Genomic DNA, 12649 nt, shown 5'->3' with positions numbered 1-12649 from the left:
CTTTTTGAGGAAGGCCTCGGACAAGCCACTTGGATCCAAGAACCTCTGTTTTCTCCCTCCCCTGCGTTGAGCTCATCATATATGCTGAGATCTATGGGGAGAGGGGGTTCTGTCAGGGCCGCCCTGTTTGCTAAACTCCTGGCCATCCAGGACATCAACCAAAGTCCATCGGAGTCCATGTCCAGGACCTCCCATTCCCATTTACAGCCCACCCCCTAGGCCTTAAAGCAGAAGTGGGAGACACAGTCCAACAGGGAAAGTTGTCACTCTCCCCCAGCCCCGTCCCTGCACAATCCCACCACCTGATGGAGGATTTCCCAAACAGCAGGCTCTCCATAGCCAGGACACCTCTGATGCAGGAACAATGGCCTGTTGGAGGAAACTCTATAACTCTTGACAGACTGATCCGGGGCACCTGGCCATCAGTGGCCGCCACTGTTGCTCTTTCTGAGCAGGACAAACTTAGAAGAACAGGTTTGGGTTGATCTATTTCGAAGATTGTTGAGAATGACCCGTGGCCATGCCACACACTACAGACAGTGTGGGACCATTATTTCGCCACTGCTCTGATTCTTGACATCAAAAATGAGGGACATTCACTTATCTTTCCTTGTTCAAAAACTTTCAGTTCCTCTCAATCTTGCTCAATATAAAACCTCAGGGAATTTTTTTTACCTTTCTCCTGACACCCTGACATGATCCAGAGGTGGCTCTAATCCAAGGCATGATTATTAATCATCATCTAAAACCTCAATGTTCAGTTCTTATTCACCTTCAAAACATATCACAATTCCAGTTTCGAACAGAACATAAATACTGCAAAAAAGTGAGGCACATACAAAAAGTAAGCAAACTGACAGATGCATACTACTATGTGTAAAATAGATGAACAATAAGAACCTACTGTAAAGCACAGGGAAATATAGTCAATATCTTATAATAGCCTATACTGGAAAAGAATCTGAAATATATATATATATATACACACACACACACACATATAACTGAATCACTTCGCTATACACCTGAAATTAACATAACATTGTAAATCAACTATATGTCAATGTTTTTGAAAAGTAGGGGGAATAGAAACAACATAAATGTCCCCCAACTCATTAATGGATAAACAAAATGTGGTATATCCATACAGTGGAATATTATCCAGCAATAAAAAGGAAAGAAGGACTGACACTACATGCTACAGCATGGGTGAAACCTGAAAACATTATGCTAAATGAAAAGACTGCATATTCTATGATTCCACTTGTATGATGTATCCACACTAGACAAAGAGACAGACAGTAGATCAGTGGTTGCCTAGAGCTGGGGGATGGGGGAGGATGGGGTGGGGTCAAGAGGACAGGGAGCAACTGCTAATCAGTATTTTCTTTTGGGGACAAAAATGTTCTAAATTTATATCATGATGCAGTGGCTCAACTCTTAAAATATACTTAAAACCATTGAACTGGACATTTTAAATAGACAAACTATGGTATGTAAATTATATCTCAATAGAGCTGTTTAAGAATTAGAAAAAGGTTTTTTTTTAAAGTAAGCAAACCAAGAGGAAAGTAGGGCTCAAAGCAGGTAAGAGATTTACTCCAGGTCACACAGCCCCAGAGGCACAGGCCAGGACACAGGCTCAGGCCGACTGCACCTAAGTCCTCTGATTCTGCCTGTTCCCCATGCTGCTGTCTCACTTTGGGTAGCTCAGTTCTTCAAAAGAACTCCATTTTGTGAGGGAAAATTACCCTGAAATAACTTTCATGCATAGTATGGAAAGGCCAAGATGTTACCATGATGTGATAGCTGGGATTAGCCTCAAGTTTATCCAAAAAAGAGAAAGATTGGGTAGGGGTGTTGTCTTTGTGAAGTGGTTATTGTCTCTGATTCATTTTCCAATTGGAGTTTTTCCACCTTTCAGACCTCCCATTAATCTGAATTAGGACACACACACACACACACACACACACACACACACACACACACACCTGAATAATCTAAGAGAAATGTGTCCTAAGAAGGCCAGAGCTGCAGCATCTCCAGGGGCAGGGCCTGCCCTGAAAGGAGTGTGGGAGAGACACAAGCAGCCAGCAGAGGACTCTTGTCCAGATAAACCCACCACCCAGAGAAGCAGAAGTCAGATAAACGAGGCTTCCCTGTGCTCAGTCACCTCTCCCAGGCAAGGTGATCAAGGGTCAGAGACTAAAACACAAGATGTCCACAGGGCTGGTCCAGTTCCTCCAGCCATTCAGGCCACAGCTTATCAAGAATTGGGCCCTTTAACTAGACTGAGTTTCGGACCAGGAACCCAGAATTCAGCCCCCAGCCCCACCCTGCCACTGACTCACCAGCCACAAGGCCTTTCCCCTCTTCTGTCACCCTTCCCCACAGCCATCCCAGAAGGAAGAGATGGCTCCCCATGGACCTTCCTCTCAGGGTGGCAATCAGGCTTGTGATAAAGCAATCCCACTCCTGGGCATATATCCAGAGGCACCTTAATTTGAAAAGACAGATGCACCCCAATGTCATAGCAGCACTATTTACAATAGCCAAGACATGGAAACAACCTAAATGCCCATCGACAGATGACTGGATAAAGAAGTTGTGGTATATTTACACAATGGAATACTACTCAGCCATAAAAAATAATAAAATAATGCCATTTGCAGCAATGTGGATGGACCTGGAGACTGTCATTCAGTGAAGTAAGCCAGAAAGTGAAAGAAAAATGCCAAATGATACCACTTATATGTGGAATCTACAAAAAAAAAAAGACAACCAAACTTATTTATAAAACAGAAACAGACTCACAGACATAGAAAACAAACTTATGGTTACCAAGGGGGAAAGAGGGTAGGAAGGGATAAATTGTGAGTTCGAGATTTGCAGATACTAACTAATATATAAAAAATAGATGAACAACAAGTTTACACTCTGCAGCACAGGGAACTATATTCAATCTCTTGTAGTAACTTATTGTAAAAGAGAATATGAAAACAAATATATAAATCCCTATGTGACTGAAGCATTGTGCTGTACTTCAGAAATTGACACAACATTGTAAACTGACTAGACTTCAATAAAAATATATTAAAAATGAAAAGTAAAAGCAACAACTGGCATGAAGACCTGCTATGTGCCTTTTTATTCACATTTATCATCTTAACTGGCCAACAACTCACCAAGGTCGTTATTTTCCTTGCTGTGCATGTGAGGAGGCCAAGGCTCAGGGCTCTGGATAACTTGCCTCTGGTCATGTGGCTGGTGAGCAAGAAGACTTGGATTTGAACCCAGCTGTACTTGGCCCGGTGGCTCACTGCTGTTCCAACCCTCCTCATATCAGTTTCTTTCCCCAGAGAAGAGCAGCAGCTCTGCTGGGAGACGGGCTTTCTCACTTTTCTCTCCCTTTCCTCTCCTGCCTCCATCACACCTCTGCTCCCACCCCTGCTGGTGGGCTTTCAATGTTGGCCTCTGGGGGTTGAGACCCAAATTTGGGGGGTTCAGCCCATCAGTACCTCGTTCACCCCGCTGTGGGTTCGGGAGACCATGTGATTAATTTTCAGGTGATGCCCCTGTTCTCTGCAGAGGCACAGACTGAAAAGGATTCATAAGGGTATTTTCAGAGTGCGTGTTGGTGACAAGGCTGGTTGTACCCGCAGCATGCAGAATTTATGAGCATTCAAGAAATCAGCCCCCACCACAGAGCCCCCTCAGTTCTCCCAGCTGCCAAGGTGCCTCTGCCAAATCAGGGGATATTCAGAAAAAACATTACATGGAATATTTGCAAAATAATGTGGTAGGAAGAGGAGCAGCCCAGCCTCTGCCGCTGTGAGCCCACAGAGTCTTGTTTGCCTGTTCTGGCCTCTCACTTCCTCTCCTTTTCTGAGTCTGGCTGTTGAGATCTTCCTCATGTGAGCCCAGGGATCCCCGAGGATGTGTCTGACCCATGTGTCAGTGGTGCTGTCTGTACAAAACCCAGTTTCCAAAATACACAGAGCCTCCCACTTCTGAGACCCAAAGACTAGTGTAAATTTGGGTAGGTTCAGTGAGACAAAAATGGCCCCCAATATTCTTATGTCCACACTATCCCCCTTATTGGGTTTGGCCTGAACCCAGGCCAGTCCCAGAGCCTGGGACAGTTTCTGCAAATAAACAGTGCTTAGGCAAGGTCTAAATCTTTGGGGGCATGACTACAAAGACTCTCCAAAAGTCTGTGGCAAGGTGAAGCCTCCTTTTAGCTTAGTGCTTCCCTCTCACCACCCACATTCAATGTGTCATTGCAGGAGAGAACCCTAGGGGTAGCAGAACACTTACCTGGAAACAGCACCCTTCATTGTCAGTGAATACTAGGAATTTCCATAGTGTAGCTTAGAACAAGAAGGGTTTGGATCCCAAGAATAGAGTTGTAATTGATAAGAAGTCAAGTCAGCTTTCTGTTTATGTGGGGGATAGTCATCTTTTCATATAAAACTGAAGGAAAGGAATGCTCACTATGGCAAAGTGTATTAATTTTTACGTTACTTTAGAAGAAAACAAGCAACAACCAGGTTGAAGCCCTTTCCTCACCAACATTCTGTAATAGAGTTCTCCGGAGAAAGAGAACCAACAGGGGTGTGTGCACATGTGCATGCATGTGTGTGCGCGCGCGTGCATGTGTGTGTACACAGAGAGATTTTACATTAAGAAATTGGCTCGTGTGATTGTGGCGGCTTGGCAAATCCAGAACCCGCAGGGTAGGCTGGCAGGCTGGAGACCCAGGAAGAGTTGCAGTTCGAGTCCAGGACCCCTCCTCCCAGGAGAGCTCAGTCTTCTATTAAGGCCAACATGACTACTTCGGTTTTCCTCCCGCACCACGCGGTCCATGCAGAACCAGAGTACATTCCCATCTTTGGCAAAGCCAAAGGACCCAGGGAGAAGCAAAAATCCTTACTGACCTTGAGCAGATGCCTGAGACTGGCGTGCCGGGAATGCGTCACCAGGGGATGAGAGAGGTCCAGAGGGACAGTAGGACGTACGGATCTAAATGAGACGTAGGCCCCAGCCATACACCGTGCAGTGAGGGTGCATGCTGTGAGCAGTAGCTGGACAAAGAGCACACCGTCCAGTGCACGCTATGTTCTCCGTTTTGTGGATCACACTTTCCATGTGACTCTGTAACCATAAAGCCAAAAACACTCTAGATCAGTTGGTAGCTAACCAAACCTTCAGCCATGGTAATGAGTCCAGCTAACTGGCAGAGACACCTAGTCAACCATCCCAGATATAAGAGCAATAAATGCAATTTCTCACCGAACCAAAAGATTAGCAAAAATCTGAAAGTTCAACAGTATACTCTGTTGAAGCTTTGGGAAGAGCCATACCTTTATATGTTGCTAGAATGAATGAAAAATGGTATAACCCCTATGGAGGAGAACTTGGAGATATTTCATAAAATTACACAGTCATTTAATCTTTGATCCAATATTCTTACTGCTTGGAATCTATTCCAAATTTATACTGGCAAAACTACAGAAGATATATATGCACAAGGCCACTAATTATAACAGTTAAGACAGAAAACAAGCAAAATGCCACAATCTGGGGCTGGTTGAATAAATTGTGTACATCCATATGACAGAGTAATATTTAACTATGATAAGGAACGAGAAGCATCTCCATCCCCTGCTGTAGAGTAATTTCCAAGATACATTTCTAAGTGATTTTTTTAAAGGTGCAGAAAAATGTGTATCATATTCTCCTATTTCTGTAAGAAAGGAGATGTATAGGTAGAAATATATACAGATTTAATTCTATTTTTCAATGGAAGAATAAACCACAAAAACTTTTAAGGGTTTTCTCTAAGGAAAAGGAGGGAATAGAGTGGGCAAGGCAGGGTTCGAAGCTAGACTTCTTTGCGTTATATTTTGGTTTTTAGATATGTCTTTGATGTTATATAACTCTTTTCCATATTTTTTCTTTTACATATTTTAAGACAAAGTTAAAATTTAAAGTATTAATCCCAAAGTAAAAAAAAAAGTGAAATGAAATAAATGAACCTAACTGTATATCCATTTTGGTAGCAAAACAACACGGAGAATCACTATAGTAATTTGACTCCACACTCTCAGTGGGATGTATCCTACGTACAAAAAGAACTGCAACAAGAGAGAAGTAGCTGTTTTCAGCAGTGACATTGCTGCTGATCGCATGTGGTTTTGCTGTTCTAAAACTGTCCTATGGGTAATGTAATGGGGGATAAAACTATGGAACATGACATTTTATCATCCATGCTGTTTTTGAGAACAAAGATTCTGGATGTGGAAAGAAGGAAATGCAGATGCTAGAAAAAGTTAAGAAAAAGCCATATACTCCTGAAACTGAAAAGGAAGCATTGGTTCAAATTCACAGTGTATTTCATAATTGATTAGAGAGAAAGAGGGAGGGAGGGAGATCACTACTCCCTATATTTCTTCAGTCTATCTGCTCAAGAGGACTGGAAACAGGGACAATAGCAGTGAACACCCTGAGCATTCATACTGGGGTCCCTGTGTACCATTTCTCATTAAAAGGAAACAAAGCTGCCTGGAGAAATAGCTAATTTGAGATCTGAAACAGGAACTAAATAAGAGGAGCCTAAACTTCTAATTGTATCAGAAAGAAAGTAAGTTATCAAAGATAACTGGGGTTGTGCCAACTTGAAAAAACTCCCACTGGCCAACGATGAGACAATCTGAGCATCAGTGATGACAACCTTAAAAATAAATCATAAAATTAATCATAATCACTGCACATGAATTCAAACATATCAACTGTGGTTCAATCCATGGATTCAGAACAATTCTTTAATAAGACCATTGGAAAAGTGTGAATTTTGATGGATATTCAATAATATGAAGGAATCCAGGAGCTGCAGTGGTCATTGAGGTTATGTTTTTAAGAATCCTTGCAAAGATACATACAGTCAGTCCTTATTACTCATGGATTCTATATTTGTGAATTTCTGTACTTCCTAAAATTTATTGGTAACACCAAAATCGATACCCTCGGCATTTTTGTGGTCATTCACAGACGTGTGAATAGTGGTAATAAACCTTGAGTCACCCACCATGCACATTCTCAGCTGAGGCTGATCACGGGGACCCTGCCTTCTTGTTTCAGCCCTTGTACTATAGATTAACAGGTGTCTTTTCTGTGGTCTATTTCATGTCACATTGTTCACACTTTTGTGATGCTTTTTTGTCGGTAATTTCACTGTTCTAAGTGGCCCCTGAGTTATGTCCTGAAGTGCAGTCTGGTTCCTTAGAGCAGGAAGCCCGTGATGTGCCTTATGGAAAACATAGCATCTGTTGGAAAAGCTCCATTCAGGCACGAGTTATGATAATATTGGCTGTGAGTTCAATGGTAATGAATCAATAATGCATTAAGTAAGTTGTCTTTAAACAAAAACAAACAAAAATAAGGTTAAGTATCTACTGGTTGATGAAAAGGTGGCCAAGGGCTTACAGAAACCTCGTCCTGTATTTCCCACTGGGGGAGAGACGGTTCAGTGTTCGCTAACTCAGTATTTGCACTGACTCTCCAGAACCCAGCCACCACAAGTAACAAGAATCAACTCTACTGAAATAGTTGCAGATTATATGGGACAAAAATACCGTACAATGTGAATAAAACAGGTCTGCCGGCTTGGATTTGGCCCACGGGACCCAATTTTGTCTCCGGTCTATTTCATTTTCCCAAACTACTACACAAGACAATTTTTCCAGTCATCCCCCTATTGAAAGGCATGTGAGTGGCTTTCAGTTTTTCAGTTTGACGATACTGCTGCGGTGAACATCTGCACGTGTGCAACAATTTCTCTTGAGAAGACGTGGAGGGCTGTAATTGCTGCGTCACAGGGGATGCACATTTTACATTTTAACAGACACTGCCAAATTGCCTTCAAAGTGGCTGTACCAATTAATACTCCCACCAACAGTGTGTGCAAGTCTGGATTTCCCACACTCTTGCCAACACTGAATTCCACAAGTATTTTTGGAGCCTGGATCCCATGTGAGGCACTACTGAGGTGACGGGGGTGGAGAGGAAGCAGAGCTGGGTGTAAGCTCCGCGAGACATGGCATCGCAGCCCATGGACGAGATGCTCATCCTCTCCAGAGATTCACCAGAGATGCGCAGGACAGGATGGTGGAAGTAAAAAAGCAAGCAGAGGATTTTCGATACTTAACCAGTGGCCCGCTTATCCTACACAATAATCCACAAAAATTAATTAATTCGCTTTGGAGTGCTAATATGTGCTATATCTAGCCCAAGACTGTGTGTCAAGGACAAATTTGTTTCATTTAAAAACTAAATTACACTTTTTCTTATTATATATGGGTATCTATTTGAGTGTGTATCAAAAAAAAAAAGGAGGGTGGGGGGGATCCTTAAAATATGCATGCTATTTAACCAAGCAATTCTTTTCTCCATATATTTTAGGGAAATGATTTGAAAAATTGCAAAAATGTAAGTGCAAGGATATTCACTCATAGCACAGTTTAATCTCCCCCTAAGATGTAAACTACCCAACTGTTCAAAAATAGGGAATTAAATAGTTAAATATATCAAACAATGTTGAACTGTTAGTTCAACAACTATTAGGAATTATTATGCAACCAGTAGAAATGATTTATTTGTTGTCATGGAAAGACATTTGGAAAGTAGTACTGTTTTTTTTTTTAAAGCCACCAATGTGTGCCCATTTGTTCATTCACTCACCAGTGCAGGCTGAGCACCCACTGTGTGTCCAGCACCGTGCAGAGTGCTGGGGACAAAGTTACAACACGAGCAGGCAGAGACGTTGGTCTCGGGAGCCAAGCTGTCTTTTGGACCCCTGGTCTGCACTGTGTACTGCACAGGCAGGTTTCTCCAGCCTGGATCTGAGTGCACGACTAATTCTTTGCTATTAAGCTCTTTGTGACTTCACAAACACTGACGGATTGCTTCTAATTCTTATACCATATATAACTATGCCCTACTGGCTTAAAGTCTCTCCTTTCCGACACCATGGTACTTAGACTGATGGGAAGACAGTTTATCTTAACCACAGAACCAGCAGAGCAGGCTCCTCTCTCCCAAAACCATTCTCCGAGGGAAAGCATGGAAATACCATGGCTGAGGGGGGTGAAATGGTCTGGGCTCAGAGTCCCTGCTTCTGGAGCACCTGACTCAACATTGCCCCACCTCAGTGTGTGCCCATCAGTAAGAGGAGCAAGGAGGGTTGACGTTCAGTGAACCCCAACCACACAAGTGCTGAGATGATGCCTGGCACACAGTAGTTACTCTCCAAAGAGCGGTTCCCTGCTTACCTTCTATTTTCCTGCCAAAGATTGGTTTCACCCACACAAATCACTAGTATGAAAAGCAGAGGGATGCAATAGTCCAGCTGGGATATTTATTTTCTTTTTATTCCTTAACTGTGAGAAGAAAGAGCAGTCTTTTCGACCCACACTCTCTGAAAATGGTCACCAGTACTGTCTGATGGTTAGCAAGTGATCCGACTCTAGAGGCACAGATAAATTCAAGGCTTCTCCCTTCTACAAACAGACATCAGCAGGTACACACAAGCAAGGGTCTGCCCTTATCTACTTTCAGAACACAAGTCCCTCATCCCTACTTCTGAAATCTCTCCAGTGTATGAAACAGCGTGGGCGGGAGAAGCAGAACGGGAGATTACAGAAGAGGACCTGAAAGGGAGCCACAGGCACACGACTCAGGACTGGTCAATCAGACCGTTCCATCCACCCGGCCTCAGTGATGGCTCAGAGGTGTGCAAGTCCGGCCAGAGGTTTGCAATTCTAAGATTTGCTTGGATTTTCGTCTTCCTGCTAGGGTGGTTGCATTGGGAGAATATAAACCTGGACTGCTAGGAACCACTGTGTTGAGAAATTCTGCCTGCGAAGGAAGCAGAGCCATGTGATGGGAGGAGAGAGGTCAAACCTTGATGACATTGTCTGACTCGTCTGAATCCAACCCTACCTGAAGCCAGATCTATGCCTGGGCTCCAGTTATATGAGGCTAAATCAGTCTCTCCTTCACTCTCTCTCACTTGAGGCTCGCCCTTAAAGGATGCATATGCAAAGAGTTTATCTGAACACACCAGTAGAGGAGTGGGGAAGTGAGACAGGGAAGAGAAGGTACATTACTGAGCAGGTAACTGCTAAGGCCAACTTGGGCTCAGCCCCACTCAGGAGCTCCAGGAGACCCTGCAGAGCACACATTCCCAAGGGGCAAGGGAACTGGGGAACTGACTCACGTCTCTGTCTGTCACTGTGTCGGGCTGCTCCCGGGGGGCTTGGTCTGCCTTAAGAATGGGCAAAGCAGCCTCCTTGGGCAGCCACGGGGGCTGGCAATGGGCAGCCACTCTGGGCTTCCCTGCACCAAGGGGAACCAGGTGGGACACTCTTGTTCTCTTCTTTTCTTTGGAGACAGAGGGTGCAGGTTAAGCTGGGCTTTCTGCCTTTTGCAAAGGAAAATCATTCTAATCAATGCATGGAACACTTCCACCCAAGTCAGAGACTGGCTTAGGATGTTCTTGGGATAAAAGGGCCCTGATTTTCTCCCTTGACCTAAGCCCACCCCAGACATGACACCTGCCTGGTTACAGGAGAAACCCTTACCAGTGATCTCTTTTGTGTCCTGCACCCACACTAGCATGGCCATCGAGACATCCCCGAGTGGCATCAGTGGTCAACCCTGTAGCCATCCAGAGACAGCCAGCCCTCCAGGAAGCAGCGCCGCTCCAGCGGCTCTGTGCTCCAGGCCGGGCCCTGGGCTCGGGTGGCCACCCACAGTGACCGCAACGGGCAACCAGCAGGCCCAGCCGTCCTTTGGCAGCTGCCCAGAGCAGCTGTCAAGAACTTATATCTTCAACATGCCTCCGAGGAGACAAAAACCTCCCACCAAGAGAGTTAGAGCAACACTGGCCCCCTGTGCTCCCGAGGCAGAGCTCTGAGGGGTGGGGGCCTGGAATCCAGGCTGTAGTCATAACAATCCTCCCTCCCACCACGGAGGGATGCCTGGCGCAGAGGGAGGAGGGTGAAGCACATGTGTCTTCTCCCAGAAGTTTGCTTCGAGGTGATAAATATCTTTTGTTTCTATTATAAACGAGATCTTTCTTTTCCATTATTTTTTCTAAGTGGTTACTGCTGGAAATAGGAAAGCTATTGATTTTTGTACGTTCATTTTGTGACTGGCTGCCTTCCTGAACCCTCATTATTTCTAATAGTTTTTCAGTTCAATACTCACAAAAGCAAAAAAAATTCAGGTGATGTGACCAAACTGACCCAGAAACATGTGAAATCAGCCACCATTCTATAAATGGGTTAAAAAAAATCAAGATAGAAACAAAATCCCACTCGGGCTGCCTGTGGGTCATCTGTTCACACCCACAGCCCCCGAGTGTTTCATTGCCCCTTACTCCCACCACCCCTGGTGGGGAAAGAGTACTTTCCTGTGTTTTTAAGAAAGTCTTTGAGACCCACACTCAAAAAAGTCCTTCACTCGGGCAAAAGGTCAAACCCTGAGCTTTTCTTGACTGTCAGGCCCAGGGCAGGTATCCTACCCATGAGGAGAGCCAGGATCCTCTGGTCCTGACCAGGCCAGTCACCCATCACTCTAGCTCCCCACCAGGCAGAACTGAAGCCTAAATGAGCACCTACTGTGTGCCAGGTCTGGGGATGTGACAGTACAAAGGCTTAGTCCCTTCCTCAGTGGACTTTCAAGAACAGAACATTCTCATAGATGTACCAGATTTTGTTTCACTGAATTGAGCCTCGGCACTCTTGGATCTGCGTTTTGTCATTGTCTCAGACTTTTCTTGGCAGGATGCAGCCACACGGCTAGTGCCCTGCCCAGATGCCCTCCAATCCCTTTTACAGTTGCTGCGTGGCCCTCTGCCAGCTTCTGTGAGATCTTGCTTCTGATGCCTGCACCTGCGACTCCCATTGGAGGACCGCCCTCACCTGCAGGGTTGGGAAATGCCTGGGAGGTGATGTCCCCGCCAAGGCAGCTGTCGGCCAGTGACTGACCCGCGCAGGTGTCCCAGGCTCTGAGACGGAATACACGTCCCAGTGCTCCCCTGCAGGGTCAGGATAAAGCCACCTGAGCCCTTGCTCAGCCCCTCCTGGGCTCCCTGACCAATCCCCCAGGGAGCACGTTTTCACTACATCACTAGCCCAACAGTCTTCATCTCACGGTTTGCTTCTGGGGAATCCAACCGAAGACACAGCACGAGCATCTGACCCTCCACGGCCGTAGTTTCCCCACCAGTCAGGGTGGCATAATTAGAAAGTCTCCTGAGAAAAGGGTTAGGATTCCATTGTAGACTGAATTGTATCTCCCCGAAAGTCACATGTAGAAGCCCTAACCCCAATGTGACTGTATTTGGAGATGGGGCCTATAAGTTTAAATGAGGTCCTAAGAGTGGAGCCCTGATCCAAGAGGATTAGTGTCCTTATGAGAAGAGACACCAGACCTCTCTCTCTCTCTGCCTCTCTTCATGCACACGCTCCCCAAAACAAGGCCATGGGGGACACGGAGAGATGGTGGCCTCCAAGCCAACAGAAGAGGCCTCAGAAGGAAACTGAATTTGCCAGCATCTTGGTCTTGGACTTCCAGCCTCTAGAAC

Source organism: Vicugna pacos, chromosome 17 (genome assembly GCF_048564905.1).
Source record: "Vicugna pacos chromosome 17, VicPac4, whole genome shotgun sequence".
NCBI classification, from domain to species: domain Eukaryota; kingdom Metazoa; phylum Chordata; class Mammalia; order Artiodactyla; family Camelidae; genus Vicugna; species Vicugna pacos.
This window is presented reverse-complemented; position numbering follows the sequence as displayed.